This window comes from Chroicocephalus ridibundus, chromosome 3 (assembly GCF_963924245.1).
Source record: "Chroicocephalus ridibundus chromosome 3, bChrRid1.1, whole genome shotgun sequence".
Lineage (NCBI taxonomy): Eukaryota > Metazoa > Chordata > Aves > Charadriiformes > Laridae > Chroicocephalus > Chroicocephalus ridibundus.
This window is the reverse complement of record NC_086286.1, coordinates 811,798-829,760: the sequence shown is the minus strand read 5'-3', so window position 1 is coordinate 829,760 and position 17,963 is coordinate 811,798. Positions and strand designations below refer to the sequence as shown.

Sequence of the window (17,963 nt, the reverse complement as noted above, 5' to 3'; positions counted from 1 at the left end):
TCTATGGCATCCAAACGTCAACTTCTGCTGCAAAATGGTAGATTTTTCATTTTGATTGAAATACAGAAGCATATCATCAGAACTCTTTTCCCTGAATTTAGTTGCATTTTTTTCTTTCAATGTGTTTTACGTCAGTAGACAACAATTACATTGTCAAAGCTGTATGCAAACAGACACAAAGTACGCAAAACCTAGATAATATAGCAGCTGCTATAAGTTTGCAGTCAAACTGTGCTAATCAGTCCTGGCAGTTGGAAATTACTTTTTCCTGATATTCAAAGGAGGTAAAAAGTAGAATTTACATTGTTCCTGTTGCTATTCCAGATTCCTTTATGGTTAGACCTGCACAGACTTGAGAGAGCAGGAAAAATCAAAGAAAGCCTGATAAGCCCCAGTCATTCAGCTCATACAACAGTACTATTTCTTGCTGTGTATTAAGATCTTCCAGCTGAAGAGCACATAGGCCTTCCTGTAAAAAGAGTGAAGGACTGCCGCTGACCTCCAGAATTTCTGATTTTGCACATTTTTGTCACTGGATTGTGCTGCAGGAGACAGCTCCAAAACTCTTGAACAGGGAGCTCCAGGCAGCTCCTAACTTTCAAGACAGATTTCCAGCAAACGCTCTCTCTGCCACAACAGCTTCTCCAAGGACAATACAACGCCAGGGACAGGCTAGGAGTGAATCCCAGCTGCTTTGACATCCTAGCAGAGAAGGAGGCCAAGGTCCTTCTCAAAAACAGCAGTCACTTCAGATAAAAACGTTTGTAACTTTGGGAACAGTGGCATTCTCCAATATGTGCTGACTGTCAGGTTCCGCGGGAGTCAGTGAATAACGGCAGCTCTTCTGATATGCCATCAGTCTATCTTATTACAGCATTGATTTTTGCTACGCCTGACATCCCCAAACTTGCTCCTAAAAGAGGCACAGTCTTCCTATTTTTAGATACACTGTCAATATTTTTTTTCCAATATAATTTCTGCCTGGTTTGATCCTAATTAAGCACCTAAGGTGCACTTTCCAGGTTATGTCAAGAGGAAAATTCCCTTTGATCAGTATTTTTTCTCTGCCTATTTTATTCTTGTCTGCAACTGCCAGATTTAGTCTGAAATTGAAACAAGCTTCCAGCAACATACCACAACTGGGCGTAGCTAGTGCTCAGCTACATCCTTTGTGGTCTTCAAGAAAGAGAAGACTGTCATGAATTAGGACTCACCTGGTTGTGGCACCGACAGCTGGCGTCTCTGCTCTTATGAATTATTTAGATTGTTGCATTTACAAGATAATTGCAAAGATCTACATAATGACAAACAAAAAAAACATATTTGACCTTTGAACATGTAATAAGTTAAAGCACATCTGCAGGGATGAAAGACACATAAACTACCTCATGCTGCTAGAAGAATCTGTAATGCTTACAGGAAGTGATGCTCACTCTTGCAGTGTTCACCAGTCCTTGTATTTAACTGTGCTGCAGCTTTCATTCTTTACAGAAACCAAGGATCTTCCCGGGATCATTTAAGCAACAGCCCACAGCTTATCTTGCTTTGAATAATGCCTTTTCCCTACCTGTGTGCATCACTCACCTAAAAGAGTTTACTCCCTAATTTAGATGCTAACCTCACTGTCTTTAACACACGCGTTAGTCAAAGGAAAAACTACCAAAATTCAAAGAGGCAGCCCCTCCAGCCTGCCAGGGAGCGGGCTGTAGGCATCAGCACCCATCAGCCCAAAGGCCAAAGAGAGTAACTGGCTGAAACTGCAGGAAAAAAAAATTCAAGGAAAATATTAGGAAAAAACTTTCTGACTGTAAGAACAGGACGCCTGAGACAGAGAGCTGTAAAGTCTTTATGTGTCTTTAGCAGGTTAGAAAGATGCCTGTCAGGATGACACAAGTAAAATAAATGCTTCCCTGGGGCTTGGTAACATCCTGAGGTCTGTTCACGTTGGATGGTTCATGTCATAAAGATCAAGCTTATTCAAACTACATCCATGTAGGAATTCGGACAGGAATTTTGCAACCGTTCATTCCTGGTCGTAGATAAGTTCTTTAATGACCCCGAGGAGCAAGTTCCTGGGTCCCCTTGGTGTTTAGTAAAGCCTCAGCTGTGAGGTAGGAGCCTTCCTCTTTGCACTGGTCGTTCGCTTGGTTCCTTTGGTTCAGCTGCAGGCTAGGCAATCCTCTTCACTTGGAGCACTCCACCTGCTAACAAAACCTGAAGGAGATAAAATCGGCTTGAGGAATGAAGCTGGTTTGCAGCTCACCTTCGTTGTTATCTGGGATCCAGGCTGACGTTTCCTTTAATAAGAAGGTTACCATTTGTTGAGCAGGTCTTTGGTGACGAGCTTGAAGTATCTCCCCCTCCCCTCCCTTCCTCGTCCCCCATCAGAGTAATGAGGAGGGCTGCCTGGTGTGACTTTATACGACTTGTATTTCCCTAAGCACACAGACACAACATATCAGAATTTATTCCAATATATCATGAGCACCAAACAAAAATTTTTTCCTTACATTTCTCCCCCACTGCTTACATGTTCTGCTTTCTAACCACTCTCCTCTACATACCACTATCTCCAGGCTCTTTTCAGCTGATGGATGATGGGAATGAAAAAGAACTCAGACTCTCAGGTATTCATAAATATTCCTCAGCCCTTCAGCCATCCTGGCTGCCTCTGGCCACTCCACCTCCGAAAAATGCAAACAGCTTCCCAGGTTCTTCTCCGGACAGCCTGGCAGGTTGAGAGATGTATGCTTGAAACAGCAAAAGGTCAAGTGCCATGTTTCAGCTGCAGTCAGGTTTGTGAACAAAGCATGCAAGAAACACACCGGGACAGCTCCATTTTGGCTGTTAAAGCGTGTAAAGGTTTAGTTGTGGGGCCACTGGGGTTTTATTTAATCAGAACATTTTTTCACCCTTCGGAAGGGGAAGTTGTGGCGAGGCTATTGACATTTCTGTGAATGATCTGAGCATTACTAACAAGATTGCTGAATCATTACCACGGTTAGTATAATTCAGGTTCAGATGTCAAAGCTATCAATTTTTCAAACTAAGGAATGGGGAAAGCTCGCATTTGTACAAAGCTGTAGAGACTAAAGGGAAAACAGTGCTTTTAACTTTCACTTGGTGATCTCACACCCAGGGAAAAAGAAGATGAACTGGCCATGGAAGAGACAAACAAAAAGACCTTCTCGAAGCAGGGAGCTGTCACCTTCATCCCAGGTCTGAACTTCCCAAACCACTGCTAGGGAAGGGGAGACCTTGAAGGAGTTGCAAATGAGTATAACACTGAAGTAACAGACCTCAGACCTTTGCGGGTTTTTATCCTTTCTTGAGACTAATCAAATTTGTTCCTGGCATAATGCTATGAAAGTCACCCCAGGGAAGAGTTTGGACTCTTGGCTGATCAAGGTTTTAATATAAAATGACATTTTTGCCTTTGAATTTGCCATTTCAGACACCACAATGAAGGGAAAGGGCTAAAAAATGCCAAGACAACAGTTCTTAATAAATGTCTTGCTTTTTTCCACCCCGAGTTCTGTTAAAAATAAAGCTATTATAACTAAATTTTGAAAATGTGTTATCTATACCAGTGGGGTTTTTTTTGCAGTTTTACTGCCAAGTATTGCAGCTTCACAGCCTAATAGGTGTTCCTCTCACTGACCCACTGCAAACCAGGGTGAACCCCTGGTCTTGAGCCAGAGCATCATTAATTCATGCTCAGCACTGTCCGAGCCCCGTTGTCCTCCCTGGGGAAAAGGGCATGTGCCCTCCATTCCTCGTTAATGAATTTCAGTTGCTTCTTCGTCCAACTTTGTTGCAGGTATTCGTAGTAAATTATGGTAGACATTCTGATGAAGCTAAAATGAAAAAGTATGCCATATTATCACACGCAAAAAATGTTGCAGTCATCTAAATCATGGAACCCATTGTTATTTCCCTTTGTTTTTTAACTAGTTCCAGGTAACTTTTCTTGTGTTGCTTGTGTTATACTTTCCAATTTGTATTTCGGTCAGCATGATGCACATTAAATTCGCTAACAGGAAATAGGAAATCACTGGACTATGATGACACGGCAGGTTAATAATACAGGTTCCATGTGCCGAAATTCATTCCTAATCCGTATTCTCAGGAAATAGAGCCTTCTGAGTGGTGGCATTGTTCAGGAATTTACTGTGCCAAAGACACATGACCGTTTGATACATCTGTCACGGAAACAATCTTTTCCTGATGGCTACTTTGTGTGGCTCCGGCGATATCTGGTAGGTTTCTAATGACAGAAATAATTGTAAAAATGATAACGTAAGACCCATAGCAAAAATACTGAAAACATACATGTCTTGTGTGGAGATATATATAGTGGGAGGAGATCATCCACCAGATCCAGCACTGCAGACTGTTTCTCATCCCACAGTCCAATATAATAAGCATTGAGACCCCCTATTGCAAGCAAGTACTTAAAGATTAACATTAAAGGAAGAATAAACCTTTCCAATCAATTGTGAAAGTAAAAGCAGCAGTGAAGCAACAACAGAAATTGAAGCACAGCTAGAAGAAAATTAAAAACAGCTCCCCCAGAATACCTGTTTTAATTAAACGTTAGTTGGAAATATGTGGATTAAAATAAGAATGATATTTGAATTAATAAAAGAGCAGCAAAATTATTCAGGATTTTTTTTTCTTTGAATGATGGCCTAATTTACTGAGATTCGAGGCACGTTTGCTGTCTAGACAGACCAGCTTTACAGGGACACTTTGTGAGAACAGCTCTGTCTGTAGCTATGGTTAATGCAGCACCTTTTGTGAGCTGACTTACTTCGTTGATCCAGAATGTCCAACCAAGCTACCAGCCACCTGTGTGCTTTGGGCGGTAAAAAAATAATGCATGGAATTTTTTTTAAGTGTTAACAAGTGTACAAAATGAATTGCAAGAACATCTCGGTATCTGGAAAGCCAAAAGAAGATGCTGAGTTGTGTATGGCAGTCAGGAGAGAAAAAGAACCTTGAAATGCATCCAAAACATTTCTGTGCTGGGGAATTTTTCCAACGCTGCTTTCAGTTCCAAACTTATATACGAATTGAAAACACCACAAAGCCCCAGAAAACAGCAAGATACAGTGAGATTAAATATAACGTAAGAGCTATTTAAAATTATTAGAACAAACTAAAATTAAAGATTAGGCCTTAAATTCATAGCATCAAGTTTATGTCAACCGTATCTTTCCATATTTTTAAGGTCATTTTTCTATGAGCTAAACATTTCATTAGGGAAGTGTTGTAAAGCACTAAACTGGGCCACAAGTACCATATCTCACACATGCTGGTGTTGGACTGAGTTCGTTTACATTGCCATAGAACCGGAGACCTTTGGCGGCAAGGTGATAAACACAGACTTAGTATTTTTAATAAATACAAATGTAGTATTCTTGTCCGTCTATTTGTTAATGCCATTCACTGATATGTCATGTAAGAATAATGTAGCCCTTTCTGGAACCACGTATCAGTTAATATTTCTACCTCTGCCCTCACAATCACTTCACAAAGCTTTGAAACCACAGGCCCCTCTGAGGAGGCTCCAGCTCACCAGCTCCAGCACACACACAGTGCTTCGTTGTCAACACCTAATTTTCCTGTGCTGTATCATTGCCCAGCTCTGTCAGTCTGTTTTCTGCTGGGTTTTTAAGCACCAGTTTTTCTTTCTTCCATACCTTTCTTCCATACTTTGCTCCACTGGTACCACAAACTCATTTTTCTAAATGTATTGGCTCCTGAGAGTCCCCCTGGGCGAGACCATGTTTTAGCAGCACTGCAAGAAAAGAAATGCAGCCTGATGCTCAAAAAAGCCCCATAAAAATGTTGATGGTCTCAGACTCTCCTGGTATTGAAGATTCATCAGGTTGGTTTTTTTCCATGACAATGTATTTGAATGCAGTATTTTGAAAGTCGAGCAATAGGTACCAATTATATGCTAGTAAAATCTAGTGTCTGCATACAAAATTTACATTGTGGTGGGATGGTATTAAATTTACTGGTATATTGCCAGAACGTGCAGATATTAACCGTGTTTTTGCGGTGTGTTGCAGCCTCAGAGGAGGATGTTTGCACGCTCCCTTCTCCTTCATCACGCACAAGGAAAGCACACTATGCGCCACAGAGCTGCACTGATGCAGAAGAGCTCAGGAACCAGCATAAAAAAACCCCAACAAAACCAAAACCAAACAAAACAAAGAACCCCCACAAAATACCAAGGAATTTCTTTTTAGGGCTGGCAACCACAATTGCAATGTGGCACACCAAAGAAAGCTAGCCAGCTTGGACAGCCTCTGCGGTCTGTTTAGGTGCTTGGAGCTGCAGCTTCGTCTCCCACTTCCTCACTTTCTGTGCTCTTGATGTGAAAAATCATCAATGGTAAAATGAGGGACCATTTTCAGGCTTACATCAGCTCCTTCAAATGTGGATCTCTGGTCTTGTCTAATTTTTAAGAGTAACAAGTACAAACATAGTACAAAATACAAAGATATAAACAGCTGAAAGTCATGAGACTTGAGGCTTCCAAAGACTTTTGAACACAGACATGAGCTGGTATATTAAGTCACGCAGGCACTTTAAAAAAGCTTATTAGCATCCTGTCCTTGTACAAAGATGCCCTTGGTGTCCTGCTGCCTTAACATCAACAACCAACACCCTATTGCTTTCCATGAGGCACGCTTTCCCTCGCACTTGCAGCTCAGCCACCACCTGGAGAGGAGTGCTATAAAACACCGAAGACAAAGCTCACAGAGGTAATAAACCGGTAAGAGAAAATACCTGGGGTGGGTGCACAATACACCGAAACATGTCTATCAAAATAATAACCGGACACAAGTCAATAAATAAGTGCTGATCTAGAATACAGTTCCCAACTTTCACATGTAAAGATGGGTGAAACGCGTTGCCTGGAGGAGCAGGTTATGGGGAGTGGAGGAAACGGAAATTCATACCATATAACAAGAGAGAACTTTCATTTGTTCACTATAGGAGGCAGCTGGAGCCTGCAGCCAGCAGATCTGAACTCAAAAAGGAGGATATGAAACTTAGAAAACAGCAGTGTACCGGAGGGTGTTAGGTAAAATAAAATTACTCTGTCAGAGAACAACTAAAGTAAAAAATAATTCAGGATTAATATTAAATGAAGGCTAGAGAAGTTGGAAAGGGTAAATTCAGCAAAAAAAGTTTGTAAGGAAGGGGCAGTATGTGGTCTGGTGGAAAGCAAGGACAGCAAGTCCGTGTTGGTGCTGTTTCTACATTTTTCATAAACAACTGGAAGCAAGCCTGAAGCAAAGCAAGAAAAATACTATATACAAGAAACAAAGCAAAACCCTCCACATTTAGTTCATTTCAGCTTCACAGAGAATTTGCCCTAAAGAGCAAAATGCCTGTGCCTGTTAAAGCAGCACCAGAGGATAAAGCAATGGTAACAGCAGGAAACAAAATGATAACTGTACTAAAGCGACAGGAGAGACAGTTCGTCTTCCACCAAAGGAGAAGGAGATCCACTTTCCTTATTCTACCATCCCTGCAGCTCCATGGGTTCAAGTGGATTACTTTCAATTTAAAGCGGTGCGGATGAGGGCAGGTTTGCAAGGACAGCAAGGCTGGATAAGGAAGCCATTACAGCAGAGAAGGAGGCCACTTAGTTTTCCCTCTGACCACCGTGGTCTTGGGTGCTCTCTCAGACACACATCCTTCACACGCTAAATATTGTGTGTCCATCCCTTTCAGTGTCTATCACTCACTTTCGGCTCAGTAACTTTGTGTAATATGAATGTCTTCATAAATCGTCTCATCTGACATCCACGTGCTGGGGAACTCGCCCATGGCTATTTTTCAAGGCAACTTTTGGGAGAAGGTCATAATTGGAGAGCCAAGTACATTGCCCAGAGAAAAAAAAAAGAAGGTTAGTTACAGCATTCAAAGAGAAATATTCAAAGCTCCTGCATATGAAAAATTAATAAGCTGACCAAACATTTGAAAGCTGAATAAATAACATTTCCCTAGCAAAAATAATGCTGGATGATCTGAAACAAAATAAGGGCCTCCATCCAGCAAGGAGAAGGAAAAGATAAGCTGTTTTCCTCTAAACTTCCCCAGCTTTCATTAGAGGTCACACAGTTCAAAGAGGACTGAGTTCAAAAAGGACTTCAGCAGTTGAGTCCAACCGTGATCACAACGTATTTTCTTGGGAAACAGAAAGTAGGAAATCACCAGTTACATTCTAAGATAAGGTGACACATTAGACAGCACAGGCCTCATCCTGCACCCTGGTATTTGTATTACTTCCCTGTACTGTTCCCTTTGTGTTATGTCCCTGTGCCCTCCGGACAGCGCTGCTCTCCACCCCCTGCAGCCACACAGGCAGCTTGTCCTTTCCAGCCACCTACGTAATACCCTGAGCGGCAACAAATACATACACGATTCCCACATGTCAATGGAAAACTGCACCCACCCCTTACGAAACCGGCCCCACTGCTACACGCACCTCGCAGCAATCTCCAAATTTCTCGCTGGCTCTTGAGCAAGTCCCATAACTGTCCAAAGGAAGAAGGTCTCCCCCTCCTGCCATAAGGTCCTGTATGACCTCTGCTTCAACGTAGAGCAACCAACCAAACTGATCCTCTCTACAACAGTTATGTTAACTATCAAGTGGTTTTCCACGTAGGAAGTAAGTAAAAGGCTCAGAGGAGATGGAAAGACACATCCCACGTAGACAGACTCAGGCAGCTGCAAGTCCTGCCTCAGTGCTTGATCGGGCAGCAACTTTGGAGTTATTTATTCAAATTATTCCTTTGATTTGAATTACAATTGAATCTTTCATATAACTGAGCTCAACCTGCGCTTTTAAGTCTTGAACGTTCATACTGAGTCAGGCCTGTCTATAAAAGCAGTGAATTGAATATTCTTATTAGGTTCTTGGGATGCTTTTTTCTCCTGAGTTCAAACAGCGGCAACTTATTATGCAGAAGCTTCTCTCCTGAGCCGCTGGAAGAATCAGCCTTTTGTCAGTACATGGTACCGCCGGCATGCTCGTTTTCCTCACAAAACTCCCTCATTTCAAAATATCAGCTTGACTCACGACTGCATGCTAGATCTGGAAACTGCTTGTATGGCGAGGGTAATGAATATACAATATATGCACAATAACAAACAGCTGATGAGTCATTCCCAAATTTGTCATACATTAACTTCACAGCCAGTCTCCACTGGGGAACAGAAAGGTGGTGCCTGAAAAGAGCTTTAGAAAAACTCAGGGGACACGCTGAACTTTCAGCTTGTTTGCCAAAAGGTATAATTTGGCAACATCAACAATGTTCAGAAAACGTCAGGTTAACGCATTTAACTTCTCAAGGTTTTCTTTGCCATAGTCAGAAACTATACAGTCCTACGTAGCTTTGCAAAGGAAATAGTAGCTCGGATATGCTTATATAAAGCTGGCCATAAAATTACCACAAAAACTGAATAAGCCTACAGATGATACTGTCTCAGCCTTCCTGTGATGTGATAGTAATACCACAAAGTCATTTTCTTATTCTTCCATTAAAAAAACCCTCTTTAGCCTTAGCAAGCTGGCAAGTTGAAACCACTAAGACCGAAACACAGCCTGACAGACTGAATTCCCATACAAGCACCAGACTTTGATAAAAATCAGAGTATCCCCACAATTTTGGGTGACAGTGTTTTGGTTTAATCCTCCCTTCCTCCATTGCCTGTGTGTCTGAGTATGCATGCACGCAAGGGATAATGACAGTATATTACCATCGTGTCATTTTTATCCACTTATCCTAAAGAAATACCGTTAATGTAAATACACTGCCTAGAAAACCGACCCATTTATTTTCCTCAACAAATTTTAAGCTCAGCGCTCAACTTCAACAAAATCTGTCCAAACGGTGGCAGTCTTCAAGGTATCAGTTGCCAGACATGTGGCAACAGGGAGCTGGCCCCTCCATGGGGCTGCAGGCAGCTCATAAATGCACCAGAAATCAGAAATCCTGGTTTACACAACCATTTGTCAGGTTAGTTTGTTTGGGGACATTTGCAACTATTTCTGCTTTCCACCAAAAAAATATTTTAACAGAGTAACAGCAGTATTTGGCCTATGTTTCCAGTGCGTAAATACAAAATCTGAAAGGAAACCTTTCTGTTGCCCCAAACACAGAGAACTGATAATGGCAATTAGTTAAAAATGGAGTTAATGTGTTTATTGTTGCTGCCTTTTTTTTTTTCATGGAAACTCACCCATTGCACTGTAGCCTGATGTTTACCCAGGTGTGCACAGGCTATCTGTGTGTTCAAAGCCACTCCAGCTTCCTAGCGATGTCCCTGTGGCTGAGCTCCTGCAGGTTATCTCATGGATGGTCTGGAAAAAGCCCCCCTCGTGTCTTCTAGCATGGTGTTTGCACCTTGCAAGCTGGTGCCGAACAATGTGATAAAGACTGGTCTTCCCCAAATCTTATTCATACCAGTGCAAAGACTGTTGGGGCACCACCACGTGAGGAAACAGGCCAGGCACTGCCTCTCGGGCCATGCTTTGAACGGTCTCAGTCCTCCTTCTGCAGGTCCGTTCTCACTGAGTGGAGCTGCTGCTATCGCTCCCTCACAGGCTTTGTTTATTTAGTGCCTGAGGATTAAAATAGCTTTATAGAAATAAAGGCTTTTCTTCTGGAACAATTCAAATTAGGATCTATGCTGGAGCACGTAATTACCCTACATGTGCCTGAAATCAAGGAGAGCCAGTCAGATGCCTATCTGTAACAATATGCTATTTTCACAGCATATAATTTTCAGATCACGCACATCAATATTATAATTAGGTTATGAAAGCAGAGGGTATCTTTATTTACATACATTTCTTTTAACTCAGAGAAGCGTTATAATTTCCCTTCTCCTTGGTAAATGTTTTTCTCCCCAAACCTGCATCATGTTCTAATGACTGTATGGCTGCAGTCTGTGTTTGAGACGGATGGCCCATGGCTGCGAAAGCCCTGCTTGCTACAGAGGGGATTTCATTTTGGTAAATTAATTCTAATTGCAGGCATATTTCCTGTGGAGACTGTTGGATGGAAAGCTTGGTAGATTGGAGTAATTTTGTGATTTTAACCAGAAGACATTCCAAACCTGAACATTCACAATTCCCAGAAATATAATGAGATTACCTACTTTAAAAAAAAAAACAAACAAACAAACAAAAAAACCCAACAACAACAAAAAAAAACCAGCCACACACACAGTTTTCAGGACCCCACTGTTTCCGCACCCAATAAGGTTTTGTTTCATATTGATTTGTATCTTTTGGTGGATTGACAGAGAGATCAGCAGAGCCTTTGCCCCCAGCTACATCGATCAAGCTTCCCAAAATAGGACTTTTGGTCTCTAGTAAAAATCCTTATTAGAGTCTTATATTTGGGTTGGACTTTTCTAGTGGATTAGTTCAATCTGCTTCATTTCATTAAATTTGTATAACATAATAATTTGCGAGACTTCTGCTCTTCTTCCTCGTAAACTTTGGTTGGAACTGGCCAATGAGTTTAAAAACTGTAAGCCTACAGAGGAGCAGGAGAGAGGCAAAAAGAGGTTTCTGTCCAGAAAAGGTGACTGAGATAAATGCACACTATGATGACTTTGTCCTCTGGTTTCAGAGCTGCTAGAAAGTACTTGGGTCATGTTATCAATTTGTTCTCAACATGAAGACTTATGGGTTTTTTTCCCTTGTGAAAAGTGCCATCTTAGATTCAAAAGCCTCTGGAGCATGATTTCAGGGAAAACACAGAAGAAGCCACAAAATGTTTGAGCACATTATTAAGACTAAAATAGGCATTCCATTGGTGGCACTTGTGCACCCTAGCATAGTAGCCAGAAGCCTGCTCAGCTAAGAGCTAAGTTGTATTTCTAGTTTTGTTTATGTCTTAGTGCTGGGGAGCCTGAGGCTGTTAATGTCAGCGTCAGCTGAAATCACGTACAGTTCTGGAACAATGAATAGTCATTTATTGGGAACTGGTTTAAAACAAAAACTGTCCAAGAAAGCAAAATAATACAAAAAAGGACAAAAAGTAAAGCTAGGCAGGACATGATTTTTTTTTTCTTGGCAAACTAGCTATACTGAGATTTCCATGTGATTAACTTTAAATATAGAGGGGTTTATAGGCTTGTCTTCATGTTTTCATTCCAGCACCTATGAAAACCACATGTGCAAAGGAAAATATAATAAATATGAAACTGGGGTTTCTTTTACTGAGTACCAGAATGATGCATTAGTCGCAATTCCAGATGAATCCATTATGGAAGATTTCCCCACTATTTTTTGGCTTTTCAACTGTTCTGTTGCTATTTTCCTTGAAGTTTGCCCCTGCCTTTTCTGCAATATGTTCCTTGCCGAAGGAGCTTTCAGCCGACAGAGTTTTCTAGAGTGCCCTTACTGCTGTCCTTGCCGTAACGTGCATCTCTCACAGCGGAGCCCATTGCTCTGCTGATGCCAGCGAGTCAGTCTCTGGGCTCAGTAAATGCGTGTCTCTGGCAGCGGGGCAACTAACTCCATGGGAACTTTCTCTAAACAAACTCTTTTAAGACTCAACCTATGCAGAGCATCTACCCACTCACAAATGTCACTGTTTCCTTTCAAGAAATAATGACTGATAATAATAAAGTGAATCAGTGATCTCTTCTGGACTTTGGGAAACATCATCTTCAGGAAGCAACATATTTTGGCAAGTTATCTGGTTTGTGAAGAGCAAAGGTACTTCAAATCATGTCACAGAAGTGTGCCTGTAGTGCCAAGTCCCATGTTGAAAATAAAAGCAAAAAACTCTCTTGAGTAGTCTAAACCCTCTACCGATGTTTGTAAATAAAGACTTGGATCTGTTTTTCAGTTTCGTGTGTCCGTTTTCTGTTGTTTTTTAAAAAAAATTCTGGCAATCAAGCCAAGACCTTCCATTTTAGCTTGACTTGAAACTACTTTTGAAAATTTTCTAAATTACTATTATGGCATTCATAACTTCCAGTGAGCTGAAAAGTAAGTTTCCAAACAGTTCCGATTCACTTATTGTTATTCTGCACGTCTGGCTATTACAGATGTTTCAGAATTTTCCGCTGGGAGGCTCTGATCACCAGAATGAAATGATCAATTGCTCCAATTTAGCTTTTAAACTGAACTGAATCAGATTCTCCGTGATGTCCTTGTTCATGGGTTTTCAAAACGAAGCCTCTTGGAAGAGGGGGGAGAGACACTTATAATAAGAGGTGGCTGCAACACAGCAGGCCAATTTCCTGCCATTTAACATCACAATAGTGGAGTCACTGCTAATAGCAAATTCAATTTATAAATCCATTAAAACAACAAAACAGCCTGATTTGCTATATAAGAAGTAATGGTTGTGTCCTAGAAGAAAGATGTTCGTTTCGACAAGACAGGGAAGAGAGTTGTTCTTGCGATTACTGTCCTTTTTACCCCCTCTGCTTATACAATACATAAGATTTGTAAACGTTCGTACTTCCAGCGGCTTTCCGGGGCCGGTTTCTGCCCTCAGCTGTTCTTATGAAAACCTGCCTAAATCAAGTATTGAACCAACATCTAATTGAGGGCAGACGCCGACCCAAATGTATTCAAGCAAAAAGACGCAGGGGCTCAGCAGGAATTCCAACAAAAATGGGAATGAGAAGCAGCAAAGGAGGGCCCCCATGTTGCCATGGGCTTTGCGCTCCCAGCTTGCCTTGCCCAAACCCAGAGCGGGGGGTCTCCCCACCTGAGCTGCCAATGCCACAGACTGCCACCAGTGCTGGACGCACGCAGTTCCTGCGGGTATTTGCTCACCAGATCTTATTTATGGTGCCTCACATAGTAGCCCCCGTAGGTAGGGCATGTAAATGTTTCTGTAATGCCAATACTTGTACTAATAGTACAACTGTTCACCAGGTCAATTACGGTTATAGATTTTGACTGCAGAGAAAACATTCAACAGATTCATTGAATCTGAACATTGAACAGACTCAAAACATCACAGTGAAGATTCTGAAGGCAAATATCGAGAACCCAGATCATTTTATATGTCTTTCAGCAGAAATCTTGAAGCCTTGCAAACCAAATTACAGGAGTGAATGATGCAGGCGTTTGATAGAGTAATTATTCTTAATTAGATTTTGACAAAATCTTTGGGAGACAGGCATTTGAATCATATGAAGATACATTCTTGTATCAAAATTCACAAAAAATGGCAGTTGTGCTGAAAAGCCAAATACAGCAGTTTAGTGCTAGGAGAGACGATTCCACACAAGCAAGAGGTAAAGAGTCCTGAAGCCACCTCGGCTCTTTCCGTCCCCGAGAAGCCTCTCCTGGCCTCAAGGGGTGCGTGTCCAGTGCAGCAGCAGTGGTGTCTTACAGAGTCCTCCTTCCATCCCCTCTGCTAAATCCTCTACGGATATTTCACAGTCACGTTCCCATTTTTCTCACAATCCTGTTTCCTCCTATATGTCCTCCTCATCACGGTATTTGTGTCAGTCTGTACCTCGCCCCACCTTAAAAATGGACGTATTTCCTGACACCTGCAATAAACCAACTCGAGCACTCAACATGGATGAAAAGAAGAAATGACCCTCCTAGTTATTCCAGGTGGGTGCCGTGTCTTGTGCTGCCTGTCCCACGGTCTGTAAGCTGTCTGCAAGAAGGACCATTTCCACGTTTTAACAGTAGGGAAAACAGCCTTAGCATGTAACAAAAGCCCAGCAGGTACTCGTTTCTTAGACCTGAACTGCACAGAGATGAGGAAAACTGGAGGAGGAAAAGGGAGATTTTAGTCAGAAAATGAGAAGTAAGAGAAAGGTTCAAGCTTTCCTTCATCCCTGCCCAATGGCAAGGAGGAATTTACCATTTTTTCTTCCACTAAATAGACCCATAATATTATGGAAACTAAAAATAGATTTGACCTGTTCTTAGGTCTTTATGACTGCATATTCTACTTTCCAGTTTCCTTCCTTTATATCTTTTGCTTGAATTAATTGCACAGAGCGGTTGGTTTAATGTGTAGTGTAGCAACGTTTCCCCTTCTTCATGAAGATCCCTCCCCAGGGAACACAGCCTCCTCATCTATTGCTTTTTTGGCTTTGAATAGCTGAGCACCACATTAGCATCCCCTTGACTGGAGCATGGACTGGGGCATCCCTCTGCCACTTCTCACTTTCTTTCATCTGCCTCCTGAACAGCCTTTGGTAATCCTTCTATTTGAAACTTCCTTTTCAAGTGGTTGAATTTCTCTTTAACTCATTTGCGCTATCTGAGGAAGATTAGCACTGGGGAATCAGCCACTTTCACTCTTTCTCTCTCTTTCTCCTGTCTCCCTTTAGCACTCCGGAGTCTTAAATACATGGCACTGTTTTTTTACTCCTGAGTATCCCAGTGGTGTCCATCAGCTTTCTCCCACTTTCTGCATTAAGGAGTTGATGGGTACCTCGTGAAACAGCACCTGTGCCATGTTTTTTAATCCAGTAAATGTGCTTTCCCCCAGATCTGAAAACAATACAGCTGCATGTTTGGAAGCCACTTAAGTCAATAATGTGCGATTACTTAGTCCTTCTTCATTTAATGTGAATGTATCTCTGTGTGTGTGTATTTGTTGCCTAATAATTCTCTAGTGACTCCTGTGAGAGGCAAGGGCACCAAACACACAGAAATAGGAAAGACAAAAGCAGGTAGCTTTGCTCTGCACTTGGTATGTAACACAGTACGCGAAACTGAAATATTTGGAAATCTAGCCCAACACCAAGCCAGCCCTGGCAAGGCCTCTTCTTGCTTCCGACTGGAGATGGCTGCTTTCTTGAACCATCCTCAGGCCCGTGCCGTGCAGCAGGTGCAAATATCCTGCTTGTAGGAAGCATCTGGAAAATAAAATACGATCTATGCACATACACTTAAACCCTGAAATAAACAAGTCAGTAATCTTTCCACGTCCTGCAGTGAAATAGGAGAAATTTTATCTCCCATGATTAAATTGGTGCTTGGCCTGCAAAAAAAGTTGTAGCATATGATTTCCCTGCATTACTTCTGTGTAAAACACTCCTCTTATTTTCTCTCTAATCGCTCAGTTGCAACTAGACTCCCATTTTGGGAGATGACCATTTACTCTTATACATTTCGCTCTGCAGATTACATCATCTCCAAGAGTTTTTAATTCATTGCATCTCTCACTTGTATTTTTGTTTTCTAATACATTTTCCTGCTGCTACCTTAATATATTAGGAACCAAATTATCAAAGGTAAGTAGCAATGGGGACAGATTCATGTGCGTGCATTTGCTCAGATTTCCACATTTCACTGTAGGAGGTCCAGTAGATACACACATACATTTTTCAAGACATCAAGAATCCTATTTTGGGTTGCTTGCATCCTCAGTGCAGTATTTCTGTCTTATTCCCATGGCATACAAAAGGCTCAATTATTATTTAGGTACCACCGAGTAACAGGTGAATGTTTATGCACAGGCTTCAAGAAGGTTTAAAATAAGACAAAACAAACTCACTCTTCTCTGACAGCAAACATGAAAACAATAAATTGTCTTAACACAGACCAGCGGTCATGGCCAGTGGAAAATAATGAGCATCCCTGTCTGGTTTTGAGGGATTCCCTAGGGATGCTATGTAACCAGCAAACGCTTTTTTGTCTAACCAAGAAAAACCAAGCTGCAGCCCTGTCAGCCTTTCCTGTAGAATAAATGAGACAGAAATACTGAAAGAGCAGTTATGAGTAGACGCATGAATTATTTAAAAAGCTGAACACTGGCAGGTCCCCCCTTCACTGAAGTGGACTGTTTTGAATGCAGTAAGTACCATAGCTGCTCCTGCATGTAACACATAGGATGAACACCTTGATAAAGTCAGCCTACGCTGCACCCTACATGGCTGCAAATGCGGCCTCTCCCCCAAAACCAACGTACCTGATGGCTGCAGCTGAAAGTCTGGCCCCTCGTATTTAATGGGATTACACACCTGGGACTGAGAAATCTCCCTGCTATGTCCCAGTGCTAGCCAGGAAAAATGACACATTCGATGGAGAGCTAGGAAAAGGGAGACTAATTATTTGGTCTGATCTTTGAAACTCTGAAATGAAACCGCCTGGTTTAGCACCAGACTGTCAGAAAGGGGCATAATTCAGCTCTTTCTGCCCGACGGGTAAATCTACTGAAGTCACGGCAAGTTCAGTAGAAGAGAGTAGTTTGAGAGCAGAGCAGCATCTTAAGTAAACAGGGCTCAGAAGGAGCTTCACGCTCCTCGTTTATGAAGACCGCTACAGAGCCAGTCCATTTAGCCACGAGCACCGTGGGAGCAGGGGCAAAGTGAGCCTGAACAAGGGCCCTGCCAGCACGAGCCTGCCCCAAAACAACATGCTATCCTTACAAAGCCTAGTCACTGCTGTATGCTCATGAGTTTCAGACGCAAAAAAACCCAGACCCGAACCCCACTACATTTTCCTCATTTGTCATCATAAAAAAGGAGATTCAGAGTGCAACAGATTCAGAGTTGATAAACTGGTATAGGACTTTCAAGATGATATAGGATAAGCTTGGCTGCAACTACACATTTAGGCACAAGCTTTGCCTCATTTCTACGTCCCAAAAATTAGTGCTACGTCTTCCTGACTGTGCTGGCAAAACCCTGGCACGGCACACCACGCCAGCAGCTGCTTTTTGCTGTATGATTGGCAGTTCAAAGGTGTAAAGCGCTATTTCTGCACTAACCTGATTTGGGGCTGGGATGAATTTTATAACGTTTGCTGATAGATATTCATCAGTGCAGGCTGACAACATTTGATCTTGCACAAATCTATAGCAGAAACTAATGAGAAATTTAAGAAAGAAGAAGAAAAAGAAGAAGGGAGAAGAAATAAAAGAGAGAAATGTATCGTTTCTAAAAAAACCCCAACCAACAACAATAAGCAGAAGAACTAG

At 41.9% G+C, this 17,963-nt stretch overlaps 1 protein-coding gene across 3 annotated transcripts in view; it reads right to left on the bottom strand.

Moving 5' to 3' along the window:
* Positions 1 to 1,753: 1,753 nt before the first annotated feature.
* CCDC85A (coiled-coil domain containing 85A) overlaps positions 1,754 to 17,963 on the bottom strand; it is a 132,597-nt gene continuing 116,387 nt past the window's right edge. The window contains exon 6 of one of the 3 annotated variants that reach the window (XR_010070562.1): positions 1,754 to 2,214. The gene's annotated coding sequence lies outside the window, so the exon portion shown is untranslated. The remainder of the gene's footprint in view (positions 2,215 to 17,963) is intronic. The other 2 variants (XR_010070564.1, XR_010070565.1) reach the window with 2 other exon arrangements.